A 23,373-nucleotide genomic window follows, 5' to 3' on the forward strand; every position below is an offset into this window, starting at 1 on the left:
ATCTCTCTCTCTCACACACACACACACACTCAGAAGTGCTGGATGAGTTAGCCTGGGTGGAGCGGCCTACCACCCTTGAGGCCTTGATTGCACTCAGCCTGCAAATAAATGGGTGCCTGGAGGACAGATGCCAGGCTAGGAGTAGCAGCCGGGGCCACATGACTACCAATTACCCTTCCCCCAGGGGGGCCTGCAACCTTTGACTCATTCCCCAGAAGACGTGGTGGAGCCTATGCAACTTGGGGCTGCAAGACCACGCCTTACCCCAGCGGAAAAAGGCCAGCGGCACCAAGCTAACCTGTGCCTCTATTGTGGGGCACCAGGACACTTTGCCAGCACCTGCCCTGAGAAGCAGCAGACACCGGGAAATGCCAAGCCCCAGGGGCCTTGGGCCCTGGCTTCCTGGGGCAAGCAAAAGGGCTCGATGGACCTGGTGGCAGAGGACCACAGCACATCCTAGTCCCTGTCTGGCTACAAGCACCAAGGGGGGGGCATGGATCCTGTCCCATGCCCTAGTGGATTCTGGGGCCTCATGCTTCTATATGGACCTCATCTTTGCCACCCAACACCAGGTGCCACTACAGGACAAGGCTACAGCAGTCCAGGTGGAAGCTATTGACAGCTGGCCCTTGCGCTCTGGACCAGTCATGAAAGAGACCCAACCCTTGACTTTGTGTATCCATCAGCATCAGGAGACTCTGAGGTTGGACATTGCCCATATGCCCCGTTTCCCGATTGTACTGGGAATGGACTGGCTGATGTTGCACAATCTGCTGATAGATTGGACAGCACAAGAGCTTAGTTTCTGGGATTCCTGCCCTCATCTAGACCACTGCACCCTGTTAGGAGTGACTGCGCCTACGGAGACCCAGTCTCCCTGCACCGTATGCAGATTTTCAAGATGTATTTGAAGAGAGGGGGGCAGACCAACTTCCCCCGCACTGTCCTTTTGATTGTGGGATTGACTTGCAACCAGGAGCACCCCTGCCTGTTGGTCAGTTGTACTTGCTTTCCAAGCCGGAGTGCCATGCCCTCCGGGATTTTCTGGACAAACGTGGGTTCATCCAACCCTCTACCTCACCCACCTCAGCACCTGTGTTGTTTGTGGTGAGCTTCGTCTCTGCAATGATTACCGTGCCCTCAATAAGACTATGGTGAAGAATCGGTACCCCCTGCCATTGATCCCGGAACTGTTGGAGTGAGTGAGCGGGGCACAGCAACCTCAAGTGGAAGCACCTTGGACTGGGATACAGGAAAGTGGGTTAAACGCCTTGGACAGATCCCAGTGATGTGGACTGAAGTGTAAAAGTGAAGAATTGGAGAATCAGAGAGGTAGAATGCAGATTGTTGATGAACTGCCTATATTGCCTGCAATGTTGCAAACAAACTTGGGGAACCCAGTGACAGTTGTGACAACTACTGCAACTTCAAAGCCAAATGGTGATGGTGATTATCAGTTAGTGCATCATGGGGTATGCTCTGTGACAAATACTTATGAAGTTGTTGATTTCCTTGGCTAAGGGACCTTTGGACAAGTTGCAAAGTTCTGGAAAAGAGGAACAAATGAGATAGTGGCAGTCAAAATTCTGAAGAACCATCTGTCTTATGCACGTCAAGGGCAAATTGAAGTGAGCATATTAGCAAGACTAAGTAATGAAAATGCTGATGAATTTAACTTTGTGAGAGCATATGAATGCTTTCAGCATCACAACCTGCTTAGTTTTTGAAATGTTGGAACAGAATTTATATGATTTTCTGAAACAAAACAAGTTTAGCCCTCTTCAGTTGAAAGTTATATGGCCTATTCTGCAACAAGTGGACACTGCACTGAAAAAACTAAAAAGTCTTGGTTTAATACACGCTGACCTCAAGCCAGAAAACATGTTGGTGGATCCTGCCCTGCAGCCATACAGGGTTAAGGTAATTGACTTTGGGTCTGCTAGCCATGTATCAAAGACTGTTCAACATACTTGCAGTCTCGGTACTACAGGTATGACCTCACAAGTCTTGGTCTATCCACCATATGTTTATCAAACCCAGTCAAGTGCCTTTTGTAGTGTAAAGAAACTTAAAGTGAAGCCAAGTAGTTGTGTGTACCATGAAAGAACCTACCCACAGATCTGTGTGAATGGTAAAAATATTGGAATCATTCAGCATCCAAGCAGGGTTGGTACTTTTTTTCAGGCAACAAACCTATTGGACAGACCTCAAGGAGAGACTTGTAGGGATGTACAGATAAAGATTTTTTAACAAGATAATAGACTAAATTATTTACAAGTTTTCACTATATTGAAGTATGCCAATACATAAATATGATGTGAAGAAACCCATTATAAAGCTCTGCTCTTTGTAGCTTTCACCCTTTAATGCTAACTAATTGTTCTGTGCCACTGCTTTGAAGATTAGAAAAATAGTCTGATGTATCTGGGGTCTGAGGCACAGCCCTTGGACTTGCTGGGAGGAGGAGATGGGAGACAGCCAGGATACAGCTGCCCAGTTGCCCCAGCAGGCTACCAGGGCCAGAACCTACCAACACAGGAGGGAGGGAAAGAAGCATCCAAGCCTCAGAGGGTTAGAAGGGGCAGGTAGAGGCCAGCTAGTCTCACCCTCCAGTGGGAGTCTGTATCTCAGCCGATTATTTTGGATACACTGGAAAAATATCTTGCTGGACAACCAAAGGACATTATGCAGATTGATGAGATGATGCTGGTCAAAAAGTTGTTGATGGAGATCTGCCACTTTATCCACACCTACTGTTAAGGGAATCAACATGCAGTGGAACTTTGCAATTCTGCCTTGGGAGTTCTCTCTCAGCTGCAACAACTTCAATGCAATGTTCAGCCGCATTTCTACCCAATTACAGGAACTGACAGTGTGTTTTGAAGACAATGCCAATGTTCATGACATTGAACTTTTGCAATACATCAGGGTGGACTGTGCTAAACTGAAGCAGATCCTGCAAGAGACTGTTTAAATTCAAAGCCCTAAATCAAGTAACGCAACTGGCTGTCATTGACAGTCTTGAAAAGGCATTTTGGAACTGAGTAGAAAACTATACAGATGAGTTTATGAAACTGTACCAGACACCACAGATGGATCTTAAAGCCATATCTCAAGCTGCAAAAGAGTAGCCTCTTGAAATCAACCAGGATCCCCCACAAAGCCCACCCAAGAGCCAACAGAGACTGGGAAAAGAAGAAAACCGTAGCAGCCCCAAGGCCAATCTCTTAGCCAGCCCCTGTCTCCAGAAGCCACTGGGAAACCTCTCTGCCAACTTTCTCTGCTGCAGGAACGGCAGCCACACTTGTGTCAAAGGGCCAAACGTGAGGTAGAAAAAGAGCGCCTTGCCTGCCACCATCCACCAGGTGGAGGATGGAGGGGCTGTTGGACATCTGGGCAGTCATAAAACCAGGAAATACCAAGATCACCTTTTTGCAGCCCAGCAGTGTAGCAGCAACAGGATATCCTCCAAAAAGACATCACCTGGGACATCAATGGGAGGGTGACCAGGCGCAGGAAAAGTCACTGGACCTCAGGAAGGCAGATTCACCTGGAAAGGCCAAGAGAGGCCAGTGGGAGGTGCTACCAGTCTGAGCCATTTGCCTGAGGCATTGAACACTGCTCCATCCATAGTATGAGTGATGGCAGGGAGGGGGGGTTCCCAGGGAGGCCTCTGTCAATGATCAAGATTGTTGCTTTCTTGGAACAATGAGCAAGTGCGTTACTGGCTGACTGCACCAAAAACTGCCCCAGTGCCCCAGCTGTGACCAGGGTTCCAGAGCAGCCCAAAGTCACGCTTCCTGCACCTGCCCCATTTTCCACCTTAGGGGGCTGCAAGCCACAGTCTGAAAAGGCAATTGGGGGAGCAGTAGTGATGGAGAGCAGCAGGCTGAGCCGGTGCATGTGTTGGACATGGTGACAAAGCTTGAATCAGAGTGCCTGAGATGGCAGAGCAAATGCAAGGCAGGAAGCCTCTCAAGGAACAACAGCTTCTGGCATAATGTCGGGCGAGTGCTACTGGCAAGCAGAACACCAGCTGCGAATGAAGCTGTCAAGGTGCCTTCTGGAGTTCTTAACCAGGAAGAACAGGGCAGAGGTGATGATGGGTAGAGCTCAAAGCATGGCTCTGCGGTAGCAGATGACTTATGGGAAGTTCCACCTGTTGGCCAGTCATCTTCATTTGTGACTGCTCTTTAGGAGAACTCCAATCCTAAACTCAATCTGGAGTCTTCAGAGCCATCTGGTAGTTGGTGTGAGACTAAAAAGATCCCAACAACACTTCCCTCTACATATCCAGAAACCGCTCAGGACACCCGTGTTCTTTACATGGGAAAAATGCAGCTGTTGGTTGTATGCCTAAAGAACCAAGAGCTGTTCCTCATCTGAATTCACATCTAAGGACAAAAGAGTCTTTAAGCATTAGCATCTCTGTCACAAAGACAGATAAAGCATGTAGAAAAGTGCACCCTTCCAACTCAAGCTTCGGGGAAGATTCTCTTCCAGGGAGGTTATTCCTACTGTTGTCTGAGCATGAAATTCACCACAAGCACCTCCGTACAGGAGATGTTGCCACAGAAGAGCATCAAGAGGATGCTCATGGGAAGGAAGACCCAATGACACACCTTGTATGATAAACAGCATTTTGGGAGACCCTCCAGAATCTCCCATGGAAAGTGTTTTTCAGGCTCTTCACTCTTGCCATTTAAAGAGACAGAGCTCACATGACTTTCTGGAGACCAGGTTCAAGACCCAGCAGCTGCTGGAACCCCAGAAATATCTGGTCTTCCTGCCCCACCACAGCCTCATGAAGATCTTCGGTTTGCTGCCCACCCAGAGTCCACTGGCCTTCAAATGCACTTGTGGCTATTTCAAATTTATCATTACTACATCAGGCCGGCAGATTCCCGCTGGGTTCATGATCCTCGCTACCAGGAGGACCCTTGTAAGCAGTGCAAGAAAAAGTATGTCAAGGGAGATGTCTCTCTCTGTCAGTGGCACCCAAAGCCCTATTGCCAAGCTTTATCATACGGACCTGGCTATTGGATGTATTGCCACCACTCCCAGAAGAATGTCCCCAGGTACAAACTAGGCCTTCATGACCATCATTGGATCCCTGCCTGCCACAGCTTTAACTGCTATTCGCAAAAAACCCAGGGAAACAGAAGAGGACTGTTAGCCCATTCTGTGGCTTCTTTGGGAGCCTTGGTCGTGCGCGGGCGGAAGATATCACACCTTATGCTGTTTACACTGTACATAGTTTGTGGGTGTTTTTTTTCTTTTGTCCCCTTTCCACAGGGCTTTGAAACTGCACATACTTTAAATCACAAGAGCCTTTTAGAGGAAAGAGCTCTCGGCCCACCTGTGTAAATAACACTCCAGAATCTTCAGTCTTTGAATGTCTCAACAGCTGACTGACCAACACAAATTGCTACAACACAACGATGAAAGTGTTGCGGCTACAGTCCCATGTTTTAAAGTGTCTTGTTCTTGGAAATCTGTATACCCTGTATAATATATACATATTATATATATAAATATATATTAAAATGTTTCTGAAAAGAAACTCTAAATAGGTAAAGGTGAATCTTCAATGAGATGGTTTAACTGGTCCCACAATCCTTCTGGGGGCATGGGACCTCATTGGGGTCATCCCATGGGTGGTCCACCACAAGCATGGGGACATCCAATGCAAGGTGGTCCCTAGCCATGGGGTCACCCCTCAGGGCCCATGCAAGGGGTACCCTGAGGTAGTTCACTAGGGGTCCACAACAGCCCCCAGGCTCTGAGGTGGACAGCTTCTGGGGGACGGACAGAGCAGGGCATGAGCAGGAGCACAAGTGTCACCTTGCAGATATCCAATGGGTCACACGTCTTATACATAACTTCCAACATGTCTCTGAGGGTGGTGATTCCACTGGAGCTGCCTGCCAACTGAAACTGCCAACAGACACCCTCTCTGGGAGCCCAGCACAAGCAGTGCGGACTCTGGGTGCAGGCTGGTGAGCACATTCATTTGGGAAAGCGTTGTTTTGGGTTTACTAGCAGGGATGTTATAGTATTTGGCTGCAGAGTTCTCTTACCTTTTTTGTTTTTTAAGGAAGCAGTACAAAGAGAGGGTGGCTTTTTCAGTGGTAGGGGTGGAATGGTCTTTCTTTTCCAGTGGATTTGGACAGCTCCCTGCCTCCTGTAGTTGAAAAGCTGCCTGGGCATTCTTGGTTTCCTCTCTGTGTTTATCTGTGCCCTTTACCCCTTGGTAGGGTTGACCTCTTGCTGAAAAGGGAAGTAGGCCAAGAGGACTTTGCCTGCTGAGAGAAGCTGGGGAAGAGAGGAAGTGCAGACTCTCCACCCCAGTGCATGTTCTCTCTCTTGCACTACCTGGTGAAGTTGCTTAGGCAGGCCTTAGAAAAAGCTGCACTAGTGAAATGCACCTGCCTGAAGTCTGTTTCTGGTTCAGCCCCACAGGCCTGGGTTGTGTCATGTGCAGATGCAGGAGGAAAGAGTTGGGTCAGGAAGGCGGTTCTCCTTTCTGACTTCTCATCTTAGTGAAGCATCAGAACAACTTGCAGGACACCCAGAATCCCCCTGGTCTGTCTTGTTTCTGATTTTGCAAAGATGCCTGTGTAATCTGTGAACTGGGGAAGAAGTCTTTTTCAGGTTCTTGGTACATTTGTTTTCTATCCCTTTGTTTCTTGGAATCAATAGCCCTGGGGGTGCTTCTGTGCCCTGACCCCAGCTTTGCCAACTGAACAATGAATACTGGTTTGGTAGAGATCCAAACTGTGATTATAATTTTCTGAGGTGGAATTTGCCGCATTCTGAACTATACAAACAGTACAGGAAGAACCACTTGTGCATCTTCAGAGATGTTTAATTGTTCTTTCTCCAAGAAATATGGACCAAAAACTTCCATGTGACTTATATTGAAGACCACAGTGCAAACGGGACCTACATCAACTTAAAATTTTCAGTTGAACAACTGCTCCCTCAGCAGCCCTTGAATTGCCACACTGGCAATGGGGAGGAGGCTCAGCTTCCTTTTTCCTTTATTTGTCTTTCTCTGGACTTTTAAAAAGCGAACACCCCCCCAAGCCAAGTCCTTGCAGCCCACAAGAACAGCACCTTGACATTAGCTTAGGGGTTACTGGAGTGCTGCTCGCCAAGGAAGGCTCAGCTCAGACACAGAAAGTGTGGAAATTTTTGTAATAAGACTATGCTGATCACCAAACCTGAACGCATAGGAAATGGCAAGTGTCCATAAGCAAAGGTATTTTTGAACTTTAATTGCCTACCAAAGAATATGTCTAAAAAAACATAAAGGCAGAGGTGATTCATACTCAAACTTACAAAGAAGTGTAAAAAAACTTTTCAACCAAGGTATTGGGCTGTCAATCTTTTGAAGTTTTTATATGAAAGCTGGGAGTAGGGAGAGAAGAGATATAAAGGAACAGGTTACTACTCTCTTTACACACAATAACTCTGAAAAGGCTGCAGTAGCAAAGTCTGATTGACCCCTGCATGACTGGTTGCGCCGGGATTTACTAATGCAAGTTCCTACAAAACAGAAGTGAAATGCACTTCCTACTCTGTGCTAAGAGATCACTGGAAAGGGAAATGCTTAAACAAAGTATTCAAACTTGGCAGAACGGAAGTCAACTTTGGTAGCGTGGCTAGATCAATTTTTTTGTGTATCCTAAAATATTAAAAACAGAAGATGGAATCCATTTTCAAAGATAAGACAGAATGACTGGAATTAAAGGGGGAGGGGAACAAATACCTCTTTATCCCCAGAAAAGATTATTAAACCATCTAATTCTAGAATAGAATATTACATATGAGTTCTTCAAAGAATGAAAGTAGCTTATGTCTCCAATTGCTGGCCATTTACTTCTTGTAAATTTTGCAATGCAGGCAGCGACAGAATCAGACTAGCCAATAATTGGGGATTCCTTTAGCCAACCATAGAAAGTGCAGAGACAGCTGTTAGTTCTTCTAAGCTACTGGAATGGCTGATACAAGTAATTCACTTTTGAGTAAGTCTTTATAGGAGATATTTTAGTGTTTTTTAATTTGAGCAGGCTTCACATTTAGTAAAAATCTGTTTTCCAAAAGATTTAATAACAGTTCCAGTTCTGAGGAGATTGTTCCATTAAGCAATACTGATGGGTGAGAGTCTCTGGGGAAGACTGATGGAAATTGGAACAGACCTAGGTATCTCATCAGCTGCCCACATTGTCACCTAGCTTATCAGATTTCAAAGCAAATGGAATAAAATGGGCTGTGTCCTCTACAGTCTTTCAGAGTCCCCCCATTCCTATTTTCTAGCTTGAAAGAAAGGTTTGTTTATGAGAGGTGTCTGCATCCCAGTGCCGGTGCATAAAGGGTCAGGGAATGTGTCTTGTACTGTGAATGCAAATTGGATGTCAGTATGCCGAGCAGCATCTCTGGGATGAGTGTGGTGTTGCCCCATTGTGGTTCCTGGGACTGGATTTGGGCCCTGTCACTATTGTGTGTTTTGACTCAGGCTTTGGAGAGCACCTGATACCAGATACAGATTTTTGACTGAGGAGGAGGTTACAGTAGATTCCTTCTGATCTGATCTCTCTTCCCTGTCTGTCTGCTTTCAATTATTACCCACCACCTTCTTGTTCTGAGTCAGGCTTCTGCTCTAGATCCTGTAGTCAGCTTTGCCTTCCACCCCTGGGAAGAAGGCTGAACCTTTTCACCTGTGTCGGGGTTCTTCTTCTTTGAGAATTGGGTGCTGCTGAGCTTCTGAGCCTGAGCCTGCTTTAGTGCAGACTGTGGTGGATTTCAGCAGCTGCTTTGAAGCAGCCCCAGTGCTGTAGCTGTTCAACACAGTGAATCATCTTGGCTGAATTGAGAAGTCTTGTGGCCTTTTAACCTGTTCCACCAACATTTTTGAAAGTGTTCTGAGGAAGAAAGTTAGCCAAGTAGCTTTTATGAAGCCGATAAGTGTATTTTTTGTTCACAGAAGTCACTGACTGGCTTTTCAGTTACCATGCAATGTTCTGAGGCTTTTGTGTTACAATAAAAGACAAAACACCCTTCCCTCCTTGTAGCATCCCAAAAACGTTCAGCTCCTTTATTAAGACAACAGGTCAAAAGAAACTGTGTGAAATTATCACAAAAATTGCTTTTAGAAAGCTCTGGCTAAACTTTGCCCTTGCTTACATATAAAATGTACTAGGGTTGCAGCAGGTGTGATGGAGTCTGAGGCGGCAATACATCTGGGAGTCTGCAGCACCCGAGGGAGGATCCATGGCACTCAAGCCCTAGGATGACTTCCGGGTGCATAAACATATGCAGCACTTCAGTGCTTTGAAAAAGGGCCATTTGGGAGATGCTGTCAATTCCTACACTGGCCAGGAGGTTTTTTTACCCATAGGTACCATTCCATATATTATGTTTGTGGACCTAGCACTGCAGCATGTATTTCTGATGGAACTTTTCTACATGTGTCCTTTTTGTCCATTTCTAGTGTCTTGAGATTTAAAGTGGCATTGTCTTTGAACCAAGGATAAGCAGGTGTATCCCACAAGTTGCCCTTCTGTGTCCAAAATGAGCTGAGAGGGATTGCAATTGTACAGGAGAGTGCATCAGGAGAGAAATCTTACTCCAGCATGTGATTTTCTAATTGCTTTCTTGGTCTGTCTGCTTTCTCCTTAATAAGGATTTGAATGGTATTTTTAGTGGTAGAATTAGCTCTTACATCCAAAACAATGTAAGAATTCATGGTATTAAAGCTGTAATGATATAAAGGAGAAGGAGTGTTTGGGGAGATGTTTCTATATTTATGAGGAAGCTGAGATTGTCAATGGGTACTCTGATAATCCAAAAGTATGTACATTACACATTGTTGGAGGAAAATGAGCAGGAGTAATAGGAGGAAATGTGTGGAAGACTCCAGCACTAAAAATCAGACCAACATGAACCAGGCCCGGTTCTCTATAGAAGATTGCACACATGTCTGCAGTTGACTTCCCCATGTCATCTGGAAAATTCACCCAACATTCCAGCTGCAACAGCCCCTGAAGGACTCACTAACCAGGAGAGAAATGTGAGAGGTGGAAGAAGGCAACACAGTGACAGATACTGTGGCCACAATTCTGACAATACCACCAAGCCTGCAGACAGGATTTTCTCATAAAGGTCTGGAAAAAATGGAAACATCAATAAAGGCCTTTGACCTTATACAGGAATTTCTGATGGTGGAGTGGGGGCCAGCGGGGGGTGGGGGTAGAGCCCGAGAGCGACCTGGCGGCTGGAGGCTGCACACACCAGGAGCGAAGAAGACCCTGGCGGACGCAGGTTTCGCCTTACCAGACTGGGCCTACAAGCCCGAGTTGAGTCCTGGCTCATGGCAAATCCAGCTGTGGCATTTTATTCTGGAGCTGTTGCATAAAGAGGAGTGCCATGATGCCATCACCTGGCAGGGGGACTATGGGGAATTTGTCATCAAATCTCCAGACGAGTGGGGTCGCGAGCAACATGAGTGAGCCCAACCACTGGACCTTCCCCCTACTGTCGTTTTTCTTCTTGCCTCCCTCATCCTTTCCTTTTGCAGGTTTTCTCCCTTCCCCCCATGACCGGTCGAGTTTCTTCCTCACCTGCAACCCGTGCCTTTTCATTTATTCCTCCGTCACCTCAGCCGCGCATCGCCTTTTTCCTCCCCCTTTTTTTAAATCACACGTTGCAGACAAGCCAAAGAGAAAGGCTGAAGGAGATACCAAGGGTGATAAGGCCAAAGTAAAGGATGAGCCACAGTGGAGATCAGCAAGGTTATCTGCTAAACCTGCTCCTCCAAAGACAGAAACTAAATCTAAAAAGGCAGCTCCAAAGAAGAGTGAGAAGGTACCTAAGGGAAAGGGGAAAGCTGATGCAGGCAAGGATGGGAATAACCCTGCAGAAAATGGAGATGCCAAAACAGATCAGGCACAGAAAACTGAAGGTGCTGGAGATGCCAAGTGAATTGTGTGAATTTTTGATAACTACTTCTGGTGACTGTACAGTTTGAAATACTATTTTTTATCTAGTTTTAGAACAATGCAGAATTTTTGTTTTCCTTTTTTAAAAAAGCTGTGTTGTTAGCACACAGAGCGCTTCGTTGTTGTGTTTTGGGGGAGGAGAGGGGACAAATGTAATTGACTCTGTTACTTAGAACTTGAACTTTTAAAGGTCCTTCATCTTTGCAAGAGGGATTCTTGGGCTCCAGAAAGGGGGGTTTGCTAATACTGTAAATCTGTCATGTTCTCTGAAATGCCTTTGAGTAAATACTGAAATTCCCTAAAAAAAAAAAGTCTCCAGACAAAGTGGCCTGGCTCTGGGTAGAAATGTAAGCCCCAAATGAACAATGACAAGCTCAGCCAGGCACTCAGGTACTACTAGAACAAGCAGATCTGGCACAAGACCAAGGGCAAGCATTTCACCTACAAGTTCAACTTCAACAAGTTGGTGCTGGTCAGCTATCCCTTCATTAACATGGGCATGGGAGGTGGAGCAGTGCCCCAGAATGCCCCGCCGGTGCCCTTAGGTGGCTCCCACTTCCAGTTCCCACCCTCCACGCCATCTGACATGCTGTCCTCTGCTGATGAGCTGCACTCACCTGGCATATTCTCAGCAGTGGCTCACCACTTGGCCCGTGGCTCAGTCAGCGACTAGTGATGGGACGTCAGCTAACGCCAAAGTGGAGGAGTCCTTGGATGAGGAGCAGAGGCATGGTGGAGAGGGATGTTGTTTCCGTGGGGGCCCCGTGCCTAGCCACCCCTGCTTGACCCATGACAGCCTCTTCAGGTTTTATCCTCGCCTTCAGGTTCCTGAGCCCCTCAGTACATTTCCAGTGTCCCCCATGGCTGGACCCGCTGCCCTTCTACCTCCTCAGTTGTCCCCAGCACTCCCTCTCACTCAAACACACATGAACTACACTCCTTCACCCACCCTCAGCCCCATGTATCTAGGTGGCAGCCACTTCTTCAATCCTGACGACATGAAGCGCTATCTTCAGGCCCATACCCAGAGTACATGTAACTACCACCTTAGTCCCAGAGCTTTCCTACACAACCCCAACATTGTTATCCCCCAGCCCCAGCACCTTGACAAGGCCCCTCTTCCACCACTGCCACCACAGGCTGAGGATCCATCAAGCTCTTTCAAGTTTAAGCTGCAGCTGCCACTGCTGGAGTGCCACAACCGCGAGAAGCAGCAGCTCCCAACAGTGGCCCCTGGAGAATCCAGCAGCGGCCTCCCCTCTTCTTTAAATGCATCGGTGGCCGATCTGCCTCCATTCCCTCAAATCAAAGTGGAACCCATCTCAGAGGGGGAGTCGGAAGAGGATCTCACAGTGGAAATCACAGATATCAGCAAGGAAGAAGACAACAATGAGGATGTCTTCAAGGCCCCTCCTACACCCCCAGAAAAGGTTGGGGGAGAAGAGGAGATGCAGCCAGCAGCTCCCCCTATTGCCCGGGCTGGGGAAAGTGGGAAGTGTATCCCACTCAAGCTATGACTCAAGCGTCGTTGGAGTGAGGATCAGTGGCTGGAAGCTGGTGCAGGGGGCAAGGAGACAGACAACAAGAAGGTGAAGGGGGAAGATGACACCAGCAGTCACGGAGATGGAGTAAGCGGGTGGCGGATCAGCACGGAGCTGCAGCAGGCCACTGCTGAACTTACCCTTGAGAACTGGGACTCCTAGAGCTGTGATGCTGGCCCCCTCTCTTCCCAGGACAGACAGACTTACGGGTGGGGGACTGGTTTTGCTGCCTTAACTCAGAGATTATCTTGCTACTGTTGTCGATTCCCTTTTCTTCCTTGAAACTCTGTAAATTTTATTTTATTTTGCCTCCCTCGAAAGCCTGACAAATTTGGGGGTAGTGGTAATGTTGAAGAGTTTTTACTTGTCTATACACATACAAAGTTATATATATAAAAAACATTAAAAAACCTCTTTGTGGGGATGGGGGGATTTCTAAAATATTAATACACTGGGGCAACTTTACTTTTAGTGGTTATCTTTCCTGTTGAGCCCCCCCTAAAATTCTTTAAGGTATAGAGCCACCAGGGCATTTTTTTAAAGGAAAAAAATGAGTATTTTAAATTGACCAAGATCTTGTCTTTTCCGCTGCATTATGAGGAAAGTTTCCATTCACTTCAGTGTCGGATTGAGTCTGAGACTGGCATAAGCACAGTCAACCAGGAACTTCTCAAAATGCGGCTATGCCTGGACCCCCAGGAGCCAGCCTCTGAGTGTATTATTGATGGCATAAGAGACTGGGATAGCTACATGGTTTATTTGTTCATTAAAAGCAAAACTATATATGATGGTCCCTTTTCTTCTAGGAACCTGCATTGTACAGGACAGCAAAATTCAGTTGCCTATTTTGCAACTTTGTAAGATATGGGCTGAAGCTGTGTACTACGTGATGGGACTGAAAGAAGATTATAGCTGAATGTTCCGAGGGCAGAGAGCTGCCATGCTGAGTCTTCTTAGATACAATGCCAATTTAACCAAAATGAAAAACAACATGGTGTCAGCATCACAGCAGTTCTTCCAGCAGAGCATCCACCTTGACTTGGAAAGATACAGTGATCAAATAACCTACGGGATTATCCTCAGAAAAAATGCTGAAAGCCTGGAAAGAAATGGAAGAGAAAGCCTTGCAGTGTGAACAGGCTGGAGATATTGGCTACCTCGATGACCAGATCATGCCTTTGCATACAGAGATAGTAGAATTGTGAAGGAACCCCCATGCACGGCGTCAAGGCGATATACAAAGACCGATAGAACTCTACAAGCAGTTAAAGCCCTGGGCCCCAGATCATTCCTACAGCGACAGCACAGAGATGGTGAAGATCATCACTCAGATGGCTCAGAGTCAGGACTGGGTGTTCAAGGAACTCTACAGACATCTTTGCAAGCTATTAGGCTGCAAGCAGAACATAACTGATTTGCTGCCCAAGATTGAAGTGGCTCTGAATAATATCAAGGAAGCCAACATTTCTGTGATGCAGATGCAGAGAGAAATCTGGCATTTGCTCAAAATAGCTTGCACTCAGAGTTCTGCTAAATCTCCTAGTTCCAGTGTAGATGCTTCCCCGGTGTCTACGTGGCTCTCACAAATGTCTCCAGGAAATGGCTGCCATATCTCAGCCAGAAAGCAGAGGGAGCCCTCATTCTCACAGGTTGTGAACCATTTTTGCTTTTTAGAAGGCATGCTGGTTGACTGATCTGAGCCCCAAACAGAACTCTTTTCTGGCATCACTCACAGATGCCATGTTCTTTTTCCACAGCCCAAGCCACTGCAGCCTTCCAGGCCCAGTACTCCCGACATATTCAACACCAAGGTTTGCCTGCAGCTCAAGATCCAAGAGGTGTGGCAGAAGATTATGGAGGCAGCCACTCCCACAGAGCAGGCACCCAGCACACCAGAGCCTGGAAGCTCCACCGGCCAAGGTGGCTCTGCCGAAGGACAGCCTTTGGAACTGGTTCTTGCACAGGACTCGTCACCAGAAATGGAGGCGACAGCTGCAGCTGCTCCCACCCCAGCCCCCCCTTCCAACACAGCTGCTGGCTGGGACTGTAACCAGCAGTCTCTCCCCCCCCCCGGGGGTGGTGGCAACAGCAGCAGCACCAGCAGCAGAGATGAACAGCCTGCAAGTAGCTGAGCAAGATAAAAAACAGTCTTGTGGGAGGAGGGCGGGATCCTGGAGCTTCCCCTCATCTATCCTCCCCGCACATCCTCTTCCCCGCTAACTTTGCCTTCCCCAAAAGAGACTGAAATGGGAAATTGGTTACCCTTGCCCTGAGCACTTTCTGGCCTCCCTTTTCTTGCTCCTGCCCAGCTGGTTTGCTCTGCAGGGGGGCGGGTTGTGGACTCCTGCAGCTCCCTTCCACAGACGGGAGCAGTGGTGCTGAAATTGCAGCCATTCCAGGATGTAGGTGGAGATGCCGGGAAACTTCCAGGGGCAGGGTGGGACTGGGGGCGCCGTGGGCAGGACACCTGTAAAGCGACATTCTAGTCCTCACACCTCCTTTTAATGTTAAATATTTTCAGACCACCCAGCCTCCATGCATACTCATTGCTTCTGTGTCAGTAACTGGGGAGGGGGAGGGAAGTGTCTTTCCCCCCCCCCCATGCTGCAGAGGGGGTGCATTTATGGCCATGCCTCCTGAACAGGCAACTTGCTTTGGCTATTCTAAAGGCCAGGTTAGGAGAGGAAGAAGAAAGCAAATTAGGAGACTTTTCCCAGGTGTTCAAAATGGGGAGTGGAGTGGGACTGGGGGGAGAGGTTGATTGGCTTGCAGCACAGCCTGAATCCAACCGGGCGCAGAGACAATCTTTGGGTGCAGGAGACGATCCAGCTAGAGGGCTGTGCTGGCAGGTGGGGGCTCCCCCCAAAGCGTGAGCATGCTGGTGGCCAAAGCCACATGTTGACCATGTGTAACCCCTTCTGTATCGGCGTGGTCCCACCTCACATGCTATTAAAGCTCCTGAACAATCAAAAATCTAGAGTTGGACAGTGTGTTAGCATTGGATAGTGTGACAGACTGATTTACCTCAGTCCAGTCATTACAGGGGGATTCCCAGTATTTACCAAGTAAGAATAGAAAGTTTCTTTATGAATAATGCTGCACTGATAGCATGCCACCCCACCTGCGTTTTAACAGTTTCTGCTGACATGTCCTTTTTAACAGGTATTGGCACATTGTAGTATAGCCTGCCAACTGTCTCTGCAGGCCTTGCCCTTACGGTGGTGTCATTGTCCTAGCAGGGCTTGAAGTCACAGGTGGGTTTTAAAAAGTAATACTATTACAGAATGTTTTGTGCAAGACAAGAGATGCCAGCATAGCAGTGTATTTTACTGCAATGTCTTTTGCTGTTTAGATAACTGTTCTCGAGATTTTTTTCCATGATGTTCCTGGATGTTTATAAAACCAAACCTTACCCTATTTGTAAACATTTAATGAAATTTGATACTAAGTTGTATAAGATCCTTGAAAAAGAAATGGGGAAAAGGTCTGTCATTGTATGTAACATAATACCTCATTCTGTCTGTCAGATTATGTATTTTATGTTTGGGGAGATAACATGAATCTTCAGAATATATTAATGTATTCAGTCCAGCAGTTGGAACACTGCATTAGTATAGATATTGAAATGAATCCAAGAAAGCACTAGCATTGGTCAGCTTTAAAAAAAAAAAAACTTTGCCATCTCCTATTGATAACCCATGACGTACATCCACCAATGGTTCTCAGTCATATTCACTTCATGTCAACCAGTTTCTCTCCAAGGGACAATGCTAGTTATCATTGTGTAAATGAATGTAAGCACTCTCGCTTCTCCTTGCTCTTGTCCAGGAAATTACAAATATTGCTATGCTCAGCATATCATTTCATGCAAATCACAGCTATGGTTGGTTCTGTCTTAAAAGCAACTTAAATCTTGATTTAGAGGATAGAGACTAAATCTTAGCTTGTCATTTTGGCTGAATCATAAACTATGATAGATACAAAACCACTCTATTTATTAGCCTCATACTGAGAGAGTAGAGCACATGAACACAACAATGTCCCATAGATATATTTCTGTAGTGAAAAACCATGGTTTGCTATTTTGTGAATCATGGTGGGGCATCTCCCTTTTCCTACTGTGTGTTTTAGAATGCAGTGGAAACACCTTGTTGAGGGAGACTATCTATTCTACTATAAACATAGGAGCATGTAACATCTTAAGTATACTTTTTCCAGTAATAAAAAGTTCAATGTGTGTGAAACATAATGGTGTAATACTACAACTGTGGTAGAGGTTTCTCATTTAGCTAGTCTGACTAGCAAAAGAGAAGTATTGAATTCCCTATCTTTCATGGAAGTACTATTAGACATACTATGAATTACAATAGCTACAGCTACAAATGTTTTTGGATTCACCCATTAGAGTGTTTTTGCAAACATTTTGAATGTTTTTTTTTATTTTTCAGAGTTGTAGTTCTCTCTCTGTCCTTAAGACAAGTAGCTAGTCCTCTTGACCACAGAACTATTCTATTTCCTGCCTTTCCCTTACAAGGGACTACAGGCTAGTACAAGAAATAGATTTTAACCACAAGAACAGAAAATGTTGTCGGTGGCAGAAGCTAGAACTGTAAGGGGAGGGGCCCTAGGCAGGATTTTCAGTTATTGTGGGTCTGGGTAGGCATGCTGACCTTTAGCAGAATACATTTGGATAGGAATGTACATTTAGGAACTTGGGGAAGAACTCCAGATCACTGCATCAGAACAAAATCCACTTAAAACTGATTACAGTCTCATTCTTGTCAAAAGGAAAAGAATTTCTGTGCCAGCCTTTAAGAAGCTCCTTTCCAACCTGGCAAGCCCTGGGCACCAGCCAGAGCCAGCTGGCGCCCATGGATGGCTCCGATGCTTTCCCCAGCCGCAGCGACCTGTGCAATCACTGGAATGGTGCAGGGCAGTCAGGAGCCAGTAGTGGGGAGCTCCCTGCCACATCCCTCTGGGGGAGCACTAACTATTCCGCCAGCCTCTGGGGGGGCTCCCTGGGCAGCAGCGACAGCCAGGGCATGGGCAGCCCCTCTCCACTCAATGCATTCCTCTCTGTGGACCACCTGGGGGCAGGGGGGATTCCGTGTAACCCTCTTTCCTCCTTCAGCGAATGAAATTGTGACCTCAGAAGCTGCAAGGACACAGCACTGAATTTGGACTCACCCCCCCCCCCCCCAATCCCAGACCACCTGTATCTTCCAGGGGTCACCTGCGGAAACACTTACTTTTGTGTACATTTTCCCAATTTTGTGTTACCTTCAAACATGCCAGTTGGAATACTTGAATCATACAGACCAATTCTATAATGTGAAAAAAGTTACGTATGGAAACTCCCAGCTAGTGCTTTGGGCAGTTTCAAAAGCCTCTCCAGAGTCAGCTTGCTTTAAGTGTGCATGTGTCTGTCATGTGGTTTTCCTTTGAATTGGTTCCATTTGTGCTTTTTGCTGATCATACGTGCGTTTGAGCCTTTCTCGCTCTGCACAGACTCGGTCTGCTTCCTGCCTGGCAATACTGTGATGAAGAAGCAGCTGTTTGCATGCAGCATTTCCTAGTGGCTGATGTCAGGGCCAGGGGATTGCTCCACAGTGCCTGGAAGACCACCCAGCCACAATCAAGCACCTGACCAAGGACGAGGAGGATGGGCAAAGCCAGGATGCAGCCAAGATTTTGAACCCAGCCTGGTGCCCCTGGCAGGTTCTGCACTTTCAATAGGCTTCTGGGTTTTTTTAAATTTTTGTGCGGGGAGGGAAGGGGCTCCTGTGTTGGGGGCACTGCCTTGTTTACAGAAATTTTGGTGGGTTTTTTTGAAAAACAATGTTTACTCTTCCTTCCCTTTAAAAAATATTTTTTTTAAATGACACGAACAGAAGCAGGGCTGATTAAGATGCTTCTTTTTCTGGGAATCCCGATTAGTTCGTGGCCATGTTGTGTGCATGTGTGCATAGCCTCTCCTTGCTTCCTGATTCACAGAGCATGGCTCTCAGGAAAACCAAGGTCCCAGTCTAACTCCTATAGTTCCTTATAGGAAAAGAACATTTAGCACTGATCTTACGATTTGCTCAGTAAAACTTTCTTCTGCCAAAAATTGCTTCAAATCAATCGACCAGTCCTACTTTCCAAAGCTGGTGGGGTGGGCTTGGCCTCTGACATTCTTGATTCCTTCCCCACCTTTGTGAGTTTGTTCAGTGTTTAACCTTAAAGCTGAATTGAGTAACTATGCAGAAGTTCCTTTAAGACCAATATTAAACCAGTATGAATCCAACGGTACATTTCTCTTTTACATCTCAACAAGAGATGCAGCAATACTTTTGAATACATATCAGTTATACAAACATTTGAGTAAACCCTGTTTATGCTATTAGACAAGCCATTCTACATAACACACGCACTTCCAATTCTCAATACAATAAATTTTAAAATTTCTTAGAAGAAAAAAAAAGTGAGTTCTCAGAACCTTTTGTATTTCCTTTTTTGTACAGGAACAGATGTCATTATGGCAGATTTAGTTTCATGGTAACGAGATTCTGAACCAGATTTTTAATTGTTACATTAACTTAGAAGTAAAATAGGATCTTCTGGCTCACAGAAAGGGATTGAGCTGGCCTGGCTCTCCCCAGAATCTGAATCATGAGGAGCATCTGGGAGTTCCATGAAGCTGTATGCTAGTGGTTCATCTGCAACATCTGACCAGATATAGCAAGCAGAGTTCAAAAACTCCTCTTCATCTACACTGTTGAAATGCTGGGGGATATATAACACCGCAGGAACACCGAGTTCCTGCTCACAAAGTAACTAGTACTTTTAAGTGAGATCTTTCTAAATGCAATGAGATGCATGTGAGAAAACTTGGAATATTTGAAACATTTAAAGCCCAGGGATTCTACTGCAATTTTCCAGCTTTTCAGCATCATAGCATGGCGATTTTGATGGGAAGAGTCAGGAGTAATAATAAGCACCGGCACCTGCACAAGAAATACTGTGAAGTGGGAGACTTTGACAAAATCTGGCGTGAACATTGTGAGGATGAGGAAACTGTGAATATGCTGAGGCAATGAAAACCCTGGCAGACAATCACTGGACTAAAACCTGTGAAGGAGGGCCGTATTGAATGGTGTTGCAGTGTGTGTCAGGAGTATTTTCAAATTGGTGGGAAAAGGAAGGCACTCGAAAAAGATGAGAAACGAGCAGTTCTTGCTACACAAAGTACTCAAACTATGAGTGTTCACCTGACTCCAAAAATAGAGAATTCTTCTGAAAACTTCATCAACCCCACTTCTTTAATGGATGAATTGCTGCATCCTTCAGAGAAGGTCAGATTACTTGATGTTGTCAGCTGTTTTAATCCCTTTCTGAAGTTTGAAGAATTTTTGACTGTAGGTATTGACATTGTGCCAGCAGTTGAGAGCATCTACAAATGTGATTTCTTAAACCTCCAGATTCAGCAGCCTCTTTAGCTGGCACAAGATGCCATAGATGCTTTTCTGAAGCAAATGAAAAATCTTATTGACTCTCTGCCTGGAGAATTATTCCATGTTATTGTCTTCTCCCTTCTTCCTTTCACCCTCCCCCTTTGGAACAGGATAGTCACGGGGGAATTGGCAGCTGCCTCTCCAACAAATTCTCTCCACTTTTTTTTAAAAACTTTAAGATGGTAGACTTTTTTGCTCCCGCAGTCAAGTTATGAAGCGTCCACCTCTAAATTGGGCAGGGGATCCACGGGTGCTGCTCGCTGTGCTTCATCTCAGCATGGCTGCCTGCAGCATTGGCAGAGGTGGCTGCCAGATCTCCCATCTCTTCAATCTCTGGCTCTTTGCCTGGGCCTCTCTTGCACCCAATTAAAATCCCTGGCACTCAGTGCCTTGAAATAATTCTCCTGTATTCTGAATATTCAGAATAGTGAGATAGAAATGCAAAAGATGGCCTCACGTTTATCCTGCTTCCCAGACTGCTCTTCTGTGACTTTTGAAATGGATTGTGTACCTACACTTTACATTCAAAAAGGGCTGTTTTGGACTAATACAGGAGAACTGCAGATAACTGCATAAACACATGACAAATCTCTACACTGCTGGCAAGGAAGGACTGACCCATCATATGGGTAGAGAATACAGCAGCTTGTGCCTGCATTTCTTAGGGATGTAAAGAAAATTGTTTTCTTGAACCAAGAGAGTAGAATCAAATAGTATTTACAAGGTTTCTTGACATTGCTATATGCAAGGCTATACAAATAAGAAGTGAAGAGACCCACTGTAAAGCTCTCCTCTTGGTAGCTTTCCCTCATTTAATGCTAACTGATTGGCCTATGCCACTACTTTGAAGATTAGGAAAATGGATGGGGCAGGAATGTAAACCTCTGGGCCCTCATTAGGTACTCAGCAAGAACCACAAGCCTGCAGGAACATGCATTACACAGAGCTAGCATCTAACTCCTCTGCCATGTTGGCATCACCCATGGCAGACTGTTGCCTCTAGGGACCTGCTCCTACACATCTTCCTGGGCCATTTATGTCACCTGCATTGCTGGCCTTCTGTGTGCTCGGGCACAAAGGCCCTTGAACCATGTGTAAACTGCCACCTCCAGATCATGCTTGTCCAGTGCCAGAGATGGCATCACTACATCCTGACCTCCCCATTCTTGTCCAGTGCTGTGCAGCAATGGCTCTGTGTGTAATCCTGTGCACAGAGGATACACAAAGCAAGAAAATGACATGTACAGGGCAACGTTTCATACAAATTGAATGTGCACTGGTCATTGTGTTAACAGCCCTTAATCTGAGTTTTAAAAATTCCTTGTCAAAAGGAATTCCTGTGCCAGCCTTTAAGAAGTTCCATTAAGACCAATATGAAATCAGTATGAATCCAATGGTACATTTCTCTTTTACATCTCAACAAGAGACGCAGCCATCCTTTCGATTATGGGATGCTAAAAAAATTCTCAATTGAATGACAAAACGGATTTTTGCTGAGCAGAATAAGAGTTGACAGTAGCATATTCAGATATATGATTGATAAGCAACAAGAAATGAAGAACTCAATGCAGCCAAGTTAAGCACTTTACGTTTCCCTGGGAGAAATATTAAGAGAGAAATATTAAATATGAAGTACCTATAACATTGGCATCGCTGGGACTTTGCATTCATTGCAGCCAAACTTAGCACATGGTTCCCCTCCCCCACAAACTAGTATTTTTTAAGCCATAAAGATAATCTGACCTATACAGCTAAACATTATCACCGTTTTGCTGGTATACCATACCAAGCAGAGTGAAAGCTGACTTTTTAAATGGATTGTGTTCTTAACTCTTTACATTCTAAAAGGGCTATGTTTTGGACTAATACAGGAAAACTATAGATAATGGCATAAAGAGATGACAAAGCTCTTCACTTTTGGCTGGGGAAAACTCCCCATTCATATGGGAAGAGAATACAGCAGTTTCTGCCTGCATTTGTTAGGGATGTTAAGAGAATGGTTTGTTTACCATGTTTGTTTACATTCAATTAGTATTTACAAGTTTTCTTGACATTGCTATATGCCAGACTATACAAATATGAAGTTGAGACCCATTGTAAAGCTCTCCTTTTTGTAGCTTCCCCCCTTTAAGGCTAACTAATTGGTCTATGCCACTGCTTTGCAGATTAGGAAAATGGATGGGGCAGGAATGTAAACCTCTGGGCCCTCATTAGGTGCCATCAGCAGGAACCACAAGCCTGCAGGAACATGCATTTCACTGAGCAACTAGTCTACAAGTGATGTGATGTGTGAAACAATGGGGGGCAGAAAGCGAGGGTTTTTTTAAGTTTAAATGGGGCCAAGAGTGACTTCACAGGAAGGGACAGTTTTGTGGAAGGGAGGTAACTGAAGTGATATCACAAAATGGGCGTGTTCAGCCAGCAAGCAGGGGATGACATGGGCAAAATGTTACAGTTCCTGGCTGCCTGTGGCCACTCAGATCCAGCAGGATGTGATCAAAGCTTACGGCTTCAGTAACAATGGGGAAGGAGTCCTTGAGTTTGCCTGCTTGATAAAATCTTGTGAATCTCAGGACCTGGAGATTGCCAGCATGCCCGGGAGGCTGAAATCCATGTTACTCCCTCCAATGACGCTGCCCCCACATGGAGCTGGAAATGGGGGCCTGGCAGCATCCTGAAGCCCTCAGCCATCTCTCTGGCCCCTGTCAGTGTCCTGGCAAGCACGTTAGTTGCCTGGATTCTGGGACATTTGATTTTTTTGATTTCCGTATACTCTCTTGGACTTTGCCCTTTCTGTGACTTCCTTTTGTGCAGGACAAAGTTTCGGTGTAAATATTTTTTTTTTTGTCATTTTTTCTGAATGAGTCTGTGTCAAAGTTCACCGCAGTGGGGACCCATTTTAGGGGCAAATAAGATGGAAGTGTTGCTTCATTCTATGTAAACTCATCCTGGAACCCTAATAAGTGCTGAGACTTTATATACATGCACATGGATGGATATATATATATATAAAAATGTAATGTATATATATAAAAAATACTGGGCAGTTGGGCAAAGAGCAGAGAGAGGACCACAGAGTTCTCTGGGCTGGGAATGGTGTCTTACAATTAGGTCAGAGGGTTCAGGACTGGATAGAGGGGATGAGGGATAGTGGGGGAAGAAGCCGGAGCTGGGGTATCTGGAGGGGGGAGTGTACTGGAATGGAAAGGAAGTGGAAGCAGCAGGGAGCAGGAGAGGGAGAACTCCCAGCTTTGTGGGGAAAGGAGGATATAGCCCCAGATGCATTAACACAAGTGAAGCAAGAACAAGGACTTTTCCATTGTTGAGGAGGGTGGG

At 45.8% G+C, this 23,373-nt stretch overlaps 4 pseudogenes; all 4 read left to right on the forward strand.

The window, feature by feature from the left end:
- Positions 1-542: 542 nt before the first annotated feature.
- On the forward strand, positions 543-5,176 carry LOC129327026 (F-box only protein 34-like; annotated as a pseudogene).
- A 5,137-nt stretch (positions 5,177-10,313) lies between these two features.
- Positions 10,314-12,706, forward strand: LOC129328916 (ETS domain-containing transcription factor ERF-like; annotated as a pseudogene).
- Positions 12,707-12,713: 7 nt separating this feature from the next.
- LOC129327028 (inhibitor of nuclear factor kappa-B kinase subunit alpha-like) lies at positions 12,714-17,682 on the forward strand (annotated as a pseudogene).
- A 1,808-nt stretch (positions 17,683-19,490) lies between these two features.
- On the forward strand, positions 19,491-22,715 carry LOC129327029 (S-adenosylmethionine sensor upstream of mTORC1-like; annotated as a pseudogene).
- The last annotated feature ends 658 nt before the right edge of the window (positions 22,716-23,373 follow it).

The sequence above is a fragment of the Eublepharis macularius genome, chromosome 4 (genome assembly GCF_028583425.1).
Source record: "Eublepharis macularius isolate TG4126 chromosome 4, MPM_Emac_v1.0, whole genome shotgun sequence".
Taxonomy (NCBI): Eukaryota; Metazoa; Chordata; class Lepidosauria; order Squamata; family Eublepharidae; genus Eublepharis; species Eublepharis macularius.